Source organism: Euphorbia lathyris, chromosome 5 (assembly GCF_963576675.1).
Source record: "Euphorbia lathyris chromosome 5, ddEupLath1.1, whole genome shotgun sequence".
Taxonomy (NCBI): Eukaryota; Viridiplantae; Streptophyta; class Magnoliopsida; order Malpighiales; family Euphorbiaceae; genus Euphorbia; species Euphorbia lathyris.
In genome coordinates, this window is record NC_088914.1 from 41,285,444 (window position 1) to 41,299,550 (window position 14,107).

The following is a 14,107-nucleotide window of genomic DNA, read 5'->3' on the forward strand; positions in this document are numbered from 1 at the left end:
TAAAAAGTAAGACAAAACGAAGTCAACATGAGCCACAGAAGTTGAGTAGAACACAACTCAGCATCATAGAAGAAAAGTCTTCTTCAGAACAAACGCTTGAAGGAAGGAAGGTTAACAATCATGGGGAGTAATTTCAGAAGGAAAAGGAAGGTTAACAATCATGGGGAACCTCAATGCTGAGTTCCATAATTAAATACTTTTGCCAACATCAAAATGGGGGAGTTTGTTGAAACACCTTTCCACATGATTTTGATTTGACAAAATTAATTAAGTTAATCCCATGATTAAGACAATTAAATTTAAGTGATTTGATTTAATTGTACTAATGTGTTTGTTCAATGTTGAGTATATTAATAAATGAGAACAAGAATAAAAAGTAAGACAAAACGAAGTCAACATGAGCCACAGAAGTTGAGTAGAACACAACTCAGCATCATAGAAGAAAAGTCTTCTTCAGAACAAACGCTTGAAGAGCTGACAGAAGACGCTGAGTAGAATGTTACTGAGTCTCCGATAAAGATAAAGGTCGAAGGCAACGTCAATTAAGTCAAGCTGAGTGTTCGTCAGGACAGCACTAACGATCCGTTAACTAGAAGACAAAGCCCGACAAAGGTCTGCACCAATTCAGAAGCCTCGGAATTACACCAAGAGACCTTTTCGAGATGCATGGATCACTTGGCGTTTGGCAAGAAGACAAACCTGGCGCTAGAAGACAAAACCTGGTGCAAGAAGATGAAACTGGCAAGCCTGATGCCTGCTAAATTCAGATGACAGGATTGGCCGGCGATTCTGAATGCTGACCTATCAGTGACGAAAGAAGACCGTTTGAATTCAACGGATATGTCTGAATTCAAATCATTGGAGCTTCAAAAATTGCTATAAAAGACAAGTTCATCACTTGGATCTTTTGTCGAAATACAAGAAAGCACAGACAGAAAAGCAAATCTTCACAAGAGTGAAAATCCAAAATAGAAGCTGTCTAAATAGATAAAGCAAGTTCTTACACCCAAATCCAATCTCTGTGTAAAAGTCTAGAGTGAATTTGTATTCATCTAAAGTGTTCTTCGTTTAGAGAGAACAAATCTTGTATCAATTGTAAAGGTTGAGAGAGTGAAGCTGAGTGCTCGGTTTTAGTACTCAGCGGTAGAGAAAATCTGAGAATGAAGTAGAAAATCAATTAGGAAAGAAAATAAAGATACTTCGATCCGATCGAGGTGGTGAATATCTTTCGGATGATTTCTTGAATTATCTAACTGAATGTGGGATATGCTCACAATGGACACCTCCCTATACACCACAACACAATGGTGTATCCGAGAGGAGGAACCGTACCTTACTAGATATGGTACGATCTATGATGAGCATAGCTTACTTCCAAAGACATTCTGGGGCTATGCCTTAGAAACTACCCTCTTCACCCTAAATCAAGTACCAACTAAATCCGCCAGTTCCACACCATATGAATTGTTCGTTGGTAGGAAACCCACATTCTCATTCATGAGAGTATGGGGTTGTTCAGCGTTTGTCAAACGCGTATCGTCAGACAAACTAGATTCTAAATCTGATAAATGTTTCTTCATTGGATACCCTAAGGAAACTATGGGGTATTACTTATATCATCCAGATGATAAAAAAGTAATAGTATCCAAGCACGCAACCTTCTTGGAGAAAGAGTTTCTCGAAGAAACAAAAAAGGGAAGCATGATTGAACTTGATGAAGTTCAAGAAGAAGAAACACCGACTGAAACAACAGAGGCGGTTGAGGAACCCGAAGCAGTCCCATTGGATGAGACTCAAGTGCCACCTACTCGTAGATCACAAAGAGTTCGTGAACTCCCAGTTAGATATGGTTTTCTAGTGGGAGATGATGATGAGGTTCCCGTGTTAGACGACGAACCCGAAAACTATGAAGAGGCTCTTACCAGTCTAGATTCTAAAGCATGGCTCGAGGCCATAGATTCTGAAATGGATTCCATGTACACCAACCAAGTGTGGACTTTGGTTGGTCCACCCGAAGGGATAAAACCCATTGGGTGCAGGTGGATCTTCAAGAAGAAGACTGACATGGATGGAAAGGTTAGTACCTACAAAGCTAGGTTAGTAGCGAAAGGATATCGTCAGAAGCAAGGAATTGATTATGACGAAACTTTCTCTCTTGTAGCCATGTCCAAATCGATCAGAATAATGCTTGCTATTGCCGCTCACTACGATTACGAGATTTGGCAAATGGATGTGAAAACAGCTTTCCTAAACAGAAACCTGCTTGAGGATGTATATATGATGCAGCATGAAGGTTTCATATCAAAGGATGCAAACAAGGTTTGCAAACTACAGAGATCCATTTATAGACTCAAGCAAGCATCGAGAAGCTGGAACAAGCGTTTTGACGAAACCATAAAACAATTTGGTTTCGAGCAAAATTGCAAAGAAGCTTGCATTTACAAGAAAGCAAGTGGGAGCTCAGTTGCATTTCTCATATATATGTGGACGATGTATTACTAATGGGAAATGATATAGCTCTACTACAGTCGGTGAAAGTATGGTTATCAGGTAACTTCTCCATGAAAGACCTTGGTGAAGCAGCTTATATACTTGGTATAAAGATCTACAGAGATAGATCAAGAAGACTGCTTGGTCTTTCACAGGCTACATACATTGAAAAGGTGCTAAAGCGGTTTAACATGCTTGAATCGAAGCGAGGTAACTTACCCATGGTACATGGAGTAAAGTTAAGCAATCATCAATGTCCTAAACCGAAGATGATAAGAAAAGCATGGTTGTAATCCCGTACGCCAGCGCAATCGGTTCGATTATGTATGCTATGCTTTGCATTAGACCTGACGTAGCGTTCGCGTTAAGCATAACGAGTCGTTATCAAGGTAATCCGGGAGACGAGCATTGGAATGCCGTCAAGAACATTCTTAAGTACTTGAGAAGGACTAAAGACATGTTCCTAGTGTACGGAGAAGGGGATCTGAAAATAGAAGGATTTTCAGATGCCAGTCATCTCACAGATGAGAACGATTTTAGATCCCAATCAGGATACCTGTTTATCTTGAATGGGGGCGCGGTCAGTTGGAAGAGTTCCAAGCAGGGAAGCGTAGCTTTCTCTACGACCGAGTCAGAGTACATCGCTGCTGCGGAAGCAGCAAAGGAAGCGGTTTGGATTAAGAAGTTCATTACAGAACTTGGTGTGGTGCCTGACATTGTAAATCCCATTATTCTGTACTGTGATAACAATGGAGCCATTGCACAAGCAATTGAACCACGGTCTCATAATGCATCCAAGCATTACCTAAAGCGATACCACATTGTAAGAGAGATTGTGGCAAGAGGGGATGTGAGAATAGAAAGAGTACCTACTGAGGACAACGTTGCAGATCCGTTGACAAAGCCCTTAGCCCAGAAAGTACATGATCGTCATCTAAGTTCTACTGGGATAAGTTGTAGAAACAATTGGCTTTAGTCCAAGTGGGAGTATGTTGGGGTTTGGTGTCCTATAGATAATTGTTCTAGGATATGAACTAAATATAAATGAAGTGTTTTTTATATCATTTGTTTTAATAAGATATGGTTTCATAACTATAGAAAGGCAACCTCTTTTAAGAACTAAATAAGTCTAATAAAAGGAAATCCCTAAGTTTGTTTAAAGTGATTATAAAGTGTTCATACAAGAATGAAGTGAGACGAAACTTTATAATAAACTAATAAACTTAAAACCACCGCAAGTCAAGTAATATGTTTAGAAATAGGATTGACATATCACTGCTGAGACTTGCATGTAACAATGTCTTCTGTCGAGACAGAGAGCTGATCTCTCAAGCTTCAGATATCTGGACAGTTGCATGGATCCAATGAAAGGGAGTTCATTAGGATTGGAGACCCGACTTGAGATAACAGGATGGGTAGATTTATCCTTGTCACCTGTTCATCTCATTGGTATTAATAGGTATAAGTAATCCTAAGACTCAAATGAATGTTAATTAGTGATTCTGGATTATGGAATGTGATGCTTTGATCCTGTTGTAACACGATCCATAACAGAGATGACTCTGGGGTGTGAACGGCATACGTTGGGTATCACAGGAAGTAATTGCAGGATAGTTATACATTGGATTGAGCATTTGTCACTCCAGATAAATGGGAGATACGTCCAAGGATCGCTTATGGAAGACTTGACTCTAAATCCTTGCAAGGTGATAGCTTAAGACTTGAAATGCAGATTTCACTTAACCTATCTAATTGGAGTTAACTCGGCCTGTACAAGTAAAACGAACGTTTCGCTATATGTGACTTGACATTATCCATAGTTATAAGATTCAGTTCAAGGATGTAGTTGATTAAGGATCGAATTATACTGTAACTAATACGGAAAGGTCAACGATAGAATCAACCTGTCTTTTTATAGCTCTAGGGGAATGTTTCGGATCTGCCAATCACATTTCGCGTACTCATTCCGTTATGCAAAGATTAAATATAATTCTGAGAAAATTAATTTAATAGTTGCATACGGCTAGAAGCAATAAGAGCCTAATTGGTCAGACATAAGACTTGGAGCCCAAAAGAGAAACAGATGTTAATTAATTGATAGAAGTCCAACTGAGTCCACTAAGGCCCAGTACCTAGGGGGGCGATTTATGTATGTAAAATACATAAATAAATTAATTTGATTTTTAACAATTTAATTAGATTATGATTGTGAATTAAATTAATTAAAGGATAAATAAGTTAGGAGGTTTAATGAGATTAAATTGCTTCTGTTATTATCCTGTTAAGTTATTATTATTATCTTTATATTTAGATATAATTATAGATAATAACTAATAAGAATTTTATTCTGAATTAAATTCTTATTCAGTAACCTAATTCTATCTAACTAGGGTTTAGATACAAGAGACTATATATACCCCCTTATACACTACAAAAAAAGGACTTTCGGGGACGACAAAAATCGTCCCCAAAACCATAAAAATTCGTCCCCTATATTTTAAGAGACAAGTTTTTCGTCCTTGTTTCCTCCGTCCTTGATTCTATAGGGGACGAAAAAAATGATGTCGTCCCCATTTAAAGGGACGACTGTCGTCCCCATTCTTAGGGACGACTGTCGTCCCCATTGAGAGGGACGATTGTCGTCCCCATTCATAGGGACGACATGTTATCCCTATTCTTAGGGACGACTTCATCTATTGTCCCTATTCTTAGGGACGACTGTCGTCCCTATTCGTAGGGACGACATCTCATCCCCGTTTATAAGGACGACTGTCGTCCACATTTTACGTTTTTAAGGACGACTGTCGTCCACGTTCTTAAGGACAGTAGTCTTAATTTGGTAAGCCTCAATTAGCGATTGTCTGCAGTATGATTATGTGTCGTAAACTGCTGATATGCCAAGTTGATCCAGGTACTTGTCCAACATCACTAAACTTCAATCAGGAACAGAAACCTGAAGATTTTTTCAAAAGAAAGAACTAAGTGCAAAGGGAAAAAAAGAAATAAGCATTTTCTTCAAAACTAATGACAAAAAAGTTGAAATGACTATACATTAGTAACAAGTATGAAGACATAGAAGAAACGAATACCAATAATATTAAGATGACGAAACCAAAGAAGAAGAATGCTTATAAAATATAAATGTGGCTGATTCAACTTATTACCCTGATTTCTATGCCAATGAAAATGGAAGCTAATAGAATAAATGAATTTGAGGCAACCCACCTTATCAACAAAAATGATCAAGAAATAAACAATCATACGATAGAATTAATCTATATACTACAAGCAATTGCCTTGTTTGATTCATTTTCCATGGGAACAAATCAGTCTTTTTATACTTTCACATTTCCAATCTGTTACCTGACAAAATTTTCATGCAAGGCTACAACTGATGCAGCAAAAACTGTTCTAACCACACTTGAACCTGTTAGACTGATTCCTGCAAGGTGAAAAATGAAATGTCAAGAGACCACAAAATAGTCAATTCATGCTCAAACATCAACAAAAATAAATTTCTTAGGCATATTAGATTTATGAAATTACTTCTCTAAGGATGATAATAACCAACTATATATAACATTATGAGGCAATAGCAAAGGAACCCCAGACATTTATGTACACTTCCTGACACAGATACCATGAGTTTAGATTCTCTGGACCAAGATTTCAAATTCATGCATTGTCAAGATAAATAAACTAATATGGTAGTCCAGGCTCCAAAAGAGACCTAAATGTTTTTAGAAATTACCATGACAAAATGTTCTCTTTCCAAGAAAAAAAAAGAACAGAGAAATTGAAAACCTTGGGAAACTTACAACAAAAGCAAAATAGCTATCCTCATTATCTCTTAAAAGCTAAACTATTTGCCATTAATCAAAAGCAACTTAATAAAAAATGCCATTAAAAGTTGAACTTATCAAATTTCTTCATATTCTTGCTTTGTGAACTGAAACCATTACTATTACTAAGACAAACCATTACTATCCTCAGGGTGTTGAAGGCCCCCAGGCCCCATGTTAAACCTGATTTGAGAGAATTGCATGACCATTTTTCAAATTCTAAAGCAAAAAGGAGTAAGAAGTCAGTGAAAAATCAATTTAGCATAACGAGAGCAGAAGTCTTCTTGGATTTATGGTAGAAGGACAAGTACTTCAATTGAACCATTCTACTTAAACATCCAATACACTAAGAAAATGAATTTGCTTGCTGCCCCTATTTTGTACAACAACCAAATTGAGAAAGTTTAAAATGAACAGAACAATAATGTTCAATACAGAACCCAAAAGGAAAGCTTTATAGTCTACTTACTCTGAGGAAAAGACAAAACTGAACTGAGATTAAGAGAATGAGAGCATAAAATCAAAAAAAGTATATTAGTCCAATATATGAAGGAAGAAACTAAGCTTGTAAAAGAGTGTCTCCAATTTCTTTAAATCATTAAGAGGAATCTCAGACCCACTATTTCCAAAGAGCCCCACAGGCTTCTAAAGAGTACCACCAGAGACCACTTCATATATAAGGAATTGCAAATATTAAAAGGAAGAATATTGGCAAGGAGGCAGATTGCATCTTCAATAGCTAATTAAGAAACGTGAACACGATTTTAGACACACTATACACAAAGAGTATTAGAAAATGTGTTATTACTACCTTAAGAACAAAAGTATTATGCATTTTCTTGCATCCAAGCATGTAGCATCCACACATTGCTCCAATGTATAATACAAGATGCCACATATTCCTATTATTCTTCAAAATTCAACACAATTATAGGACACCCTTTCTTGCATTGAGTCTGGCAAGCCCAAAATTAGCTACCTAAAAAAGGAACTGATGATATCAAAGACTTTTCCTTTCCCTTTCCGGCTTGGAACTTTTTTACAAATTTCCGGTATTTTGGGCAGCAAGTGAATTTCCTTTAATAGAGTGGGGAGACCATCTTTGTTGAAGAAAGGTGGTTTGAGCTAACTAATAGTTTTCTCAATTTAAAATGCAAGAAATATGTAAGCTGTCTGTATGCCTGCATTGTTCTAACTCAACTCTGCAATTCAGCACTCAAATGGATGATACAAATAAACAGGATGATGGACATAGCAATTTTGGAGCTACAGATATAAAGAATAGAATGGTAACCTTGTTGTTTTCCTTTTTTAGCTCTTGCCCCGTGTTTCAAAATCTACACCAAAATCTTGACAAATCACCTATAATTGGAATTTGATCAATGTTTCAAATTAGGTGCCATATATTAACAAACAAATGAACTTCTAAATCTGAAAGGAAAACACATCAACAACTTTGCAAGCAACACTTTGTTAAGACCATAATGTTCAACATAAACAGTTTAGAAGGCATGAGTACATAGTATAGAAGGGCCAAAAATTAGCAGATAATGCATCTTCAGTGACAGCCCGGCCATCCAACATAGTCAAACTACCAATACCAGCCAACACAATGTTCTTGCAAAACTACACACATAAAAATGTGAAAAGTTTTAACATATATAAAGTACCAAGAATAAAACAAACTCCAATAAAATCATGTTAATACGAAAAATAGACCAAATTGCATAAGAGGTACACTGGAAATTTGAAAAAGTTAAGAAATCCAATAAAATCATTGAAACATGTTAGTCGTAATTTTTTTTATGTCTCGCAAATTTTTTAAATTGACTTGCAATTGGTTTTGCACTATGTTGCACGGTTACAGACTCAAAAATTGCCACGGAAAACATTATTTCTAAAACATAACCCTCTTACAATAGCCTTCAAATGAAAATAGACACGGACATGACATGCAGAAATGCAATTAAAGAGTGTCCATGTAATATAGGTTTTGCAAGCCAATAGAGATATTGTTGAGTGCTTTATATATATATATATATATATATATATATATATATATAAACATAAAAATGATTTGAATATCTTTTTCTAAAACAAAAAATAATAGATTTTGACCAAGATAAAACAAAAGTTTCTTTATATTCTAAATTGTTACAAGTGGTAAGGAACTAAGTGATTACAAAGGTAATCTTCAACCCATTTTTATTCTTACAAAAACTAGAAAAGCTCCCATAATTTCCATTTTTTAATTTCCCATCCCTGAAAATAACCACTGTCCAAACAAGACTTTTCATTTTCAAATTGGAAAGATTATTATCCAACAAGGTAGCTTGCAAAAATAAGTTGCAGCAGGGGCAGAGAGGTATTTTGTGCTAATTCATGGGGCCTTTTATTGAGCTTGGTGCTGATACAAGGCTTCACCTCTTCTAAAATCGGAGAGCCATAATGTTTGAACTCTAGATTTGGCTGGCTGCTCCATTATCTCTCATTGTAGTATCCAGAACATAAGGGCTATTTTTGAAGTTTTATATGAAACATTCACCAAATTACAACATTGTTCTCGCCAGCATTTAGGTGGGGGGGAGGCAGCCCTATACCACACTACTCAGGGGAGGCACCGAGGCTGGGGACGTCAGGCCCCCGAGCTTCAGGATGCCTCCGCCACTTACTGAAAGTACTCTAAAACTAATTTATACATGGTTTGCTCTAAAAGATATGTACCTCATGTGCGTTTAGACCAACTACAATAATGTAGAAACTAAAGATAATGTGTAATTCTCAAGTCATGCATATCAAGCAATTTCACCCTGTCTCACCAAAAGCAAATTAACAAAAAAATAACAATAGTGCCAGTTCAGATCCCTCTGCTACTGTAGTAGGACAACTAGATAAGAGCTTTCAGACAAGATTGAAAATATAGGATAACCAGCAATTCAAATCCCTACAAAGTAGAGTTGAGTCCATCACAAACTTCTCAATGACAAAGTAAAGATGAGTAAGAATTTCCTGATAATAACTATTAACTAATTAGTTTTTCAAAGTGGTCCAAGTAACCTAGATTAATATAATAAACCAAAGAAAACCTTCAAATCTGTAAGTTCCTGTTACTTTGGGATAACTAAAGTACCAAACACAGGAATAACAATAAAGAACAGAGAATATGAGCCTTGATTCTTATTAAACCTACTACTACTACATGTTTACAATAGATGATTTAATTGCCGAATTTAGGGCTAACCTAAAGGAAGAAAAAGACTTATCTTATTGCCTTTCTCTAGTGTTTTTCTGTTGAAGTAACGCAACTATGACCCTCCATCCCTCTGTCTTCTGTTCGGCTGTTTGCTTCGATCCAATTGACAAACCCTCACTCTTAGTTGTGTTTCAATTCGCCAAATTGAATTCTCTATCCGATGCTTGAATTTCGATTCAGAAGGTAAAGGAATTCGAGCTTGGGGGGTGGTGCACATCATTAGGGGGCGGAGCTTGGGGGCGGCAGCCATGGCGCCGATGGCTTGGATGCCTCCGCCTCTTGTACGGATAAACGACTACAACATTTAGGAGATAAAAAAGAAAGAAGCAAATACCCATATGCCAAATTTGTCCCCTCTAATTAATTAATTTTAAATCTAAAAATGTATTTAATGTTTATTAATTGAATTCGTCCCCTAATATAAATTAAAAAATAATTGGAGACAATAAATATGGTTGTCTCCTATATTAATTTTAAAAATATAATTAAGGTCAAAAATTATAAATTGTCCCTAACCATTCATATCTGAAACTCATATTTTTTTGTAGTGATAGTAGAATTTCGGCCAACCCTAGCCAACTGGAGAGAGAGAATTTCGACCCCCTTGTTGAGGACGAGATCATCTACCGCTTCCTTCCGTTTTCAATTGATTATTAATCTCTTTCTCTTGTTCCTTGATCTTGTGTTGATTTATTAGACGCAATCTATTTTGGTTGCTTTCATATGGTTGAGTTCTAATCATATTTTGAATTGTGTTTTTGTCTTGTGCTCGGGAACTCGGAGTAAGAGTTGTGGGCACTACGATTGCAACGGTAGATAGTTCATCGAAAGGTATTTCCTTCTATCCCTCTTTATATGAAATAACGATTAACGGATCTTGGGTTAATGGAAAAAGGTTAAAATTTTTATATTTCCGCTGCCAAACGATAGCCTATTTTCCTTCAGATACACTTGTCCTATTAAATGCTATATATTTTACGAGCATCAGTGTATCAGTGAGCTTCTAGTACTATTACCTCTCTTTTTTCTTTTGAGGCGCCTATTCCGTTTTTAATGACAATGCTTTTTTAGTTCCTACGCAGGAGTGTTTTTCTTTCCTTATTTTAAATACATAAATCAATAAAGAACTGGATAAATAAGTAACAGCAAGAAGCTAGATAAAAGATGCAACGGATTTGTGGACATCAGTTGTTTAGGAACCTCTGATATGGCTTGCTAGTTCTCGTCTCTTGAGTAATGAGTATGCTTCACATTGATTTCATGTCTGCCATTAGTGGTCTCATAAATAATCACTTTTATATAAAACTGGGAGCCAATTGACCAGCTAGTCATGTAAATGTATACAATGTTGTTCCTTTTTATTAGTTATTGATGTCTGTAGTTAGTCCAAGAGTATATCATTTGGTTCTATGATAATGGTGTTTGCCATAGTTGTCAAATCGAAATTCGACTCGTGAATCAAATCCTTATTTTCTGAATCGTGACTCATGAGTCTACTCAAATCGTAAGATTCAGATCTGGAGTTATTTTTTAGTAGATATCATTGCACTGAAATCTGTGTTCTTCTATTTTTCACTTTTATCTGCATGTGGTTGAGTTTGTCATCTAATTTTGCTATTGCTTCTTCTATTGCCTAGTTATACAAGCTCATATGTGATTAATTTCTGAATGTTTCATTGTTTGTAGGGCCAAAACCTTCTGAGTCATTTGGAAAATATACATTGAAGATAGATAAATTTTCACATGTTAGCAAACGACAACAAATGTATAGAGGCTATGGCCAACTCCTACTAGTTTGATGTTTAGGCATAGTTTAGTTGCGTAGCACTGAGATGCCATATTATGTTATTTTTGCACCTACAGATCATTTTATAGTGGGATAAGGTACCAAAATAGACATGTAATTTTTGGGGAAGCATCAATTTAGACTCCACTTATAAAATAATACTAATATAGACTTAACGTGTAAAAAATGTACCAATTTGGCCTCGATAACGGAACGTGACGGAGTAATATAAATGACGTATCACCTTCCATTATCGAGGCCTAAATTGGTACATTTTTTAAACGTTAAGCCTATATTAATGTTATTTTATATGTAGAGCTTAAATTGATACTTCCTCAAAAACTATATGCATATTTTATACCCTATCCCTTTTTTATTTTATATCTCATCTATATAACGTACGGAAGATCTTTGCTTTGTGTGAAAGATTGGATTTTTCATGTATGTAGCATTTTACTTTCTAGTCTCTATGTGTAATTATTATTTCCTTCATACTCCCTCTATTCTCAAATAAGTATCGTTTTAGATAATTATTTTTATTCTTTTTTAAGTGTCGTTTTCGTTTTTCAATAAAATTTAGTATAGTTTTTTGGTCTAAGCATTTAAATTTTGTTTTGATTTATGTGTTTTTTAAGCTTTCAAAGTTTCTTCTCCAATCATTATAGGAGAGAGAATTTTTATTTAGTTAATCCATGTAAATTTATTAATTTAAGTGTATATTAATTATATTTCTTAATTTGTGTGAAAATTCTAAAACGACACTTATTTGAGAATGGAGGGAGTATTAATTTAACTGATTGTGTTTGCTCAAAAGATTTATTAGGGCTCAAAATTTTACCATAATTAATCTTTCATTATGATGGAACATAATTCTAGGAAATATGCAACAACCTTTACTGCTCAATGCACGACATCCTTCATTTATATATATATATGTATAAAATATATGTTTGCATTTCTTTTTCTATTTAAACCTAAATGTGTGTATATACCATTTGATTATTGGTCATATAATTTTATGTTTCTGGTAGCGATATTTTGCGAATATGCTAATTTCAACCTTGTCACGTGTGGTTAGGGTGCAGGCGTGCCAGAGAAATTATTTCTCAATTATTAAAGTGGGTTAAGTTTATGGATTTGCGCGCCAAAACTTAAATTCTAAACGAAACGATTGGCGAGGGACGCAAGGATTGAAAAAGTCCCTCTTGGGTCTCTAGCGCCTGTTAGACGAGGTGTCGCGGCCTAATCTCCCGGGCGGACCGGGGGGTGGACAACCTCATGGCGACGTAAGCGGTGATTGGCGCCGAAAGCAACCAATCATGGAATCAAGCTGCTCGGCAGGACCGGAGCTCGGAGATATGGAAGAGTCGCCACCCACGAATGGGAAAATGAACACCGATCCCTTGCGGGAGACCGGTGTGGGTTCGAGAAACTTAGGTACGAGCCGAGAAGGCTAGCTCCTTTCCGGAGAAAGGCTACTAGGCACCCCGACATCGCCCGGTTATGAACCACCGGCCTCCTACTCAGCATGTTAGGCGATAACGGACTAATCGTATACTTCTTTAAGTTTAAAATTCATTTGAAACCCTTTTCTTTCTCTTTTTAGAAACCGTTTTGAGCATATGATATTGAAAAGCCACATCAGTAAAGAATCACCCATTTATGTTTATACATACACAGAGAGGGGGAGGAAAGAAGTGATTTATTTACAACCGTTTTAAATATTATGTCGTGTGTTTATTAACTTACTTCCCCAAAACAGATTTATTTACATGGTTCGCACCTTAATCGCCGTTGGAACGATTAGGGTGCGTTTTAAAATCCCGTTTGATGAAGTCCACTTGAATCGCCGTTGGAACGACTCGAGTAGTTGAAAACGTTTGAGATAAAAACCTTTAATGAGAAAACATGGTTAAGCATACAAGTCTATTTTACTTTGTACAAATCGTTTCGGTTCAAAACTCCTTATTTACAACGAAAACGATTTTAATTACAATGATCCTTTAATCCGCCTTTGGAACGGATTAAGGTTTTAAAACGTGGTGTTTTGAAGATGACTTGAAATATTAACAAGAATGACCCTATTTATTTACATTAGAAATCTACAAGAAACTCATTAGTTTAAATAAGTTAATTGAAAAACTCTCTTTTTGTGATTTATTTTACCCACTTACTTAATGGACTCTTTAGCTATTATGATTACAATAAATTAGCATTTACACTCAAATGAAGCCCTTTTGGAACATGGGCCCATGAATGGGCCAAAAGAATAAAGAAAATGGTTTTAGACCATATATATATATATGTATACATTTAAATCAAAAGGGAAGATAAGAAAATAAGATTTTAATCAAAAATCACTATATGTATATGAAGATAATAAACACAATATACCTTATACTTTGAAATGTGAAAATAATGAGTAAATCCTATAACTAAGAAAGTAATACTTATCTAAAAATAATTTAATTCAATAATCACTAAAATAACCCAAATATTCCAAAAAACTATACATATATATACATAATTAATATAGTTTAAATATCAAAAATACCATATGCTAATGTCTATTCATTATTTCTCAAAATATCAAATAACTAATATTTAAATATAACCAAAGTTAATAAAAAAGGGAAATACATATATATATATATTTATACTTATATTACAAAATAGAATAAAAAGAGATATACAAATATTCTAAAATAAATATATGTACTAAAGTTCTAAAATAAG

The 14,107-nt window shown here is 35.4% G+C and overlaps 1 long non-coding RNA gene across 2 annotated transcripts; it reads right to left on the reverse strand.

Moving 5' to 3' along the window:
• Window positions 1-4,818: 4,818 nt before the first annotated feature.
• LOC136229398 (uncharacterized) lies at window positions 4,819-9,917 on the reverse strand. 2 transcript variants are annotated; one of them, XR_010689099.1, is made up of 4 exons: window positions 7,627-9,917; window positions 7,144-7,311; window positions 5,854-5,932; window positions 4,819-5,443 (listed from the first exon to the last, which is right to left on the reverse strand). It is a non-coding gene; the product is annotated as an uncharacterized lncRNA (long non-coding RNA). The 2 variants fall into 2 exon arrangements; XR_010689098.1 differs by lacking the exon at window positions 7,144-7,311 and having other exon boundaries at window positions 4,827-5,443; window positions 7,627-9,915.
• Between the last annotated feature and the right edge of the window lie 4,190 nt (window positions 9,918-14,107).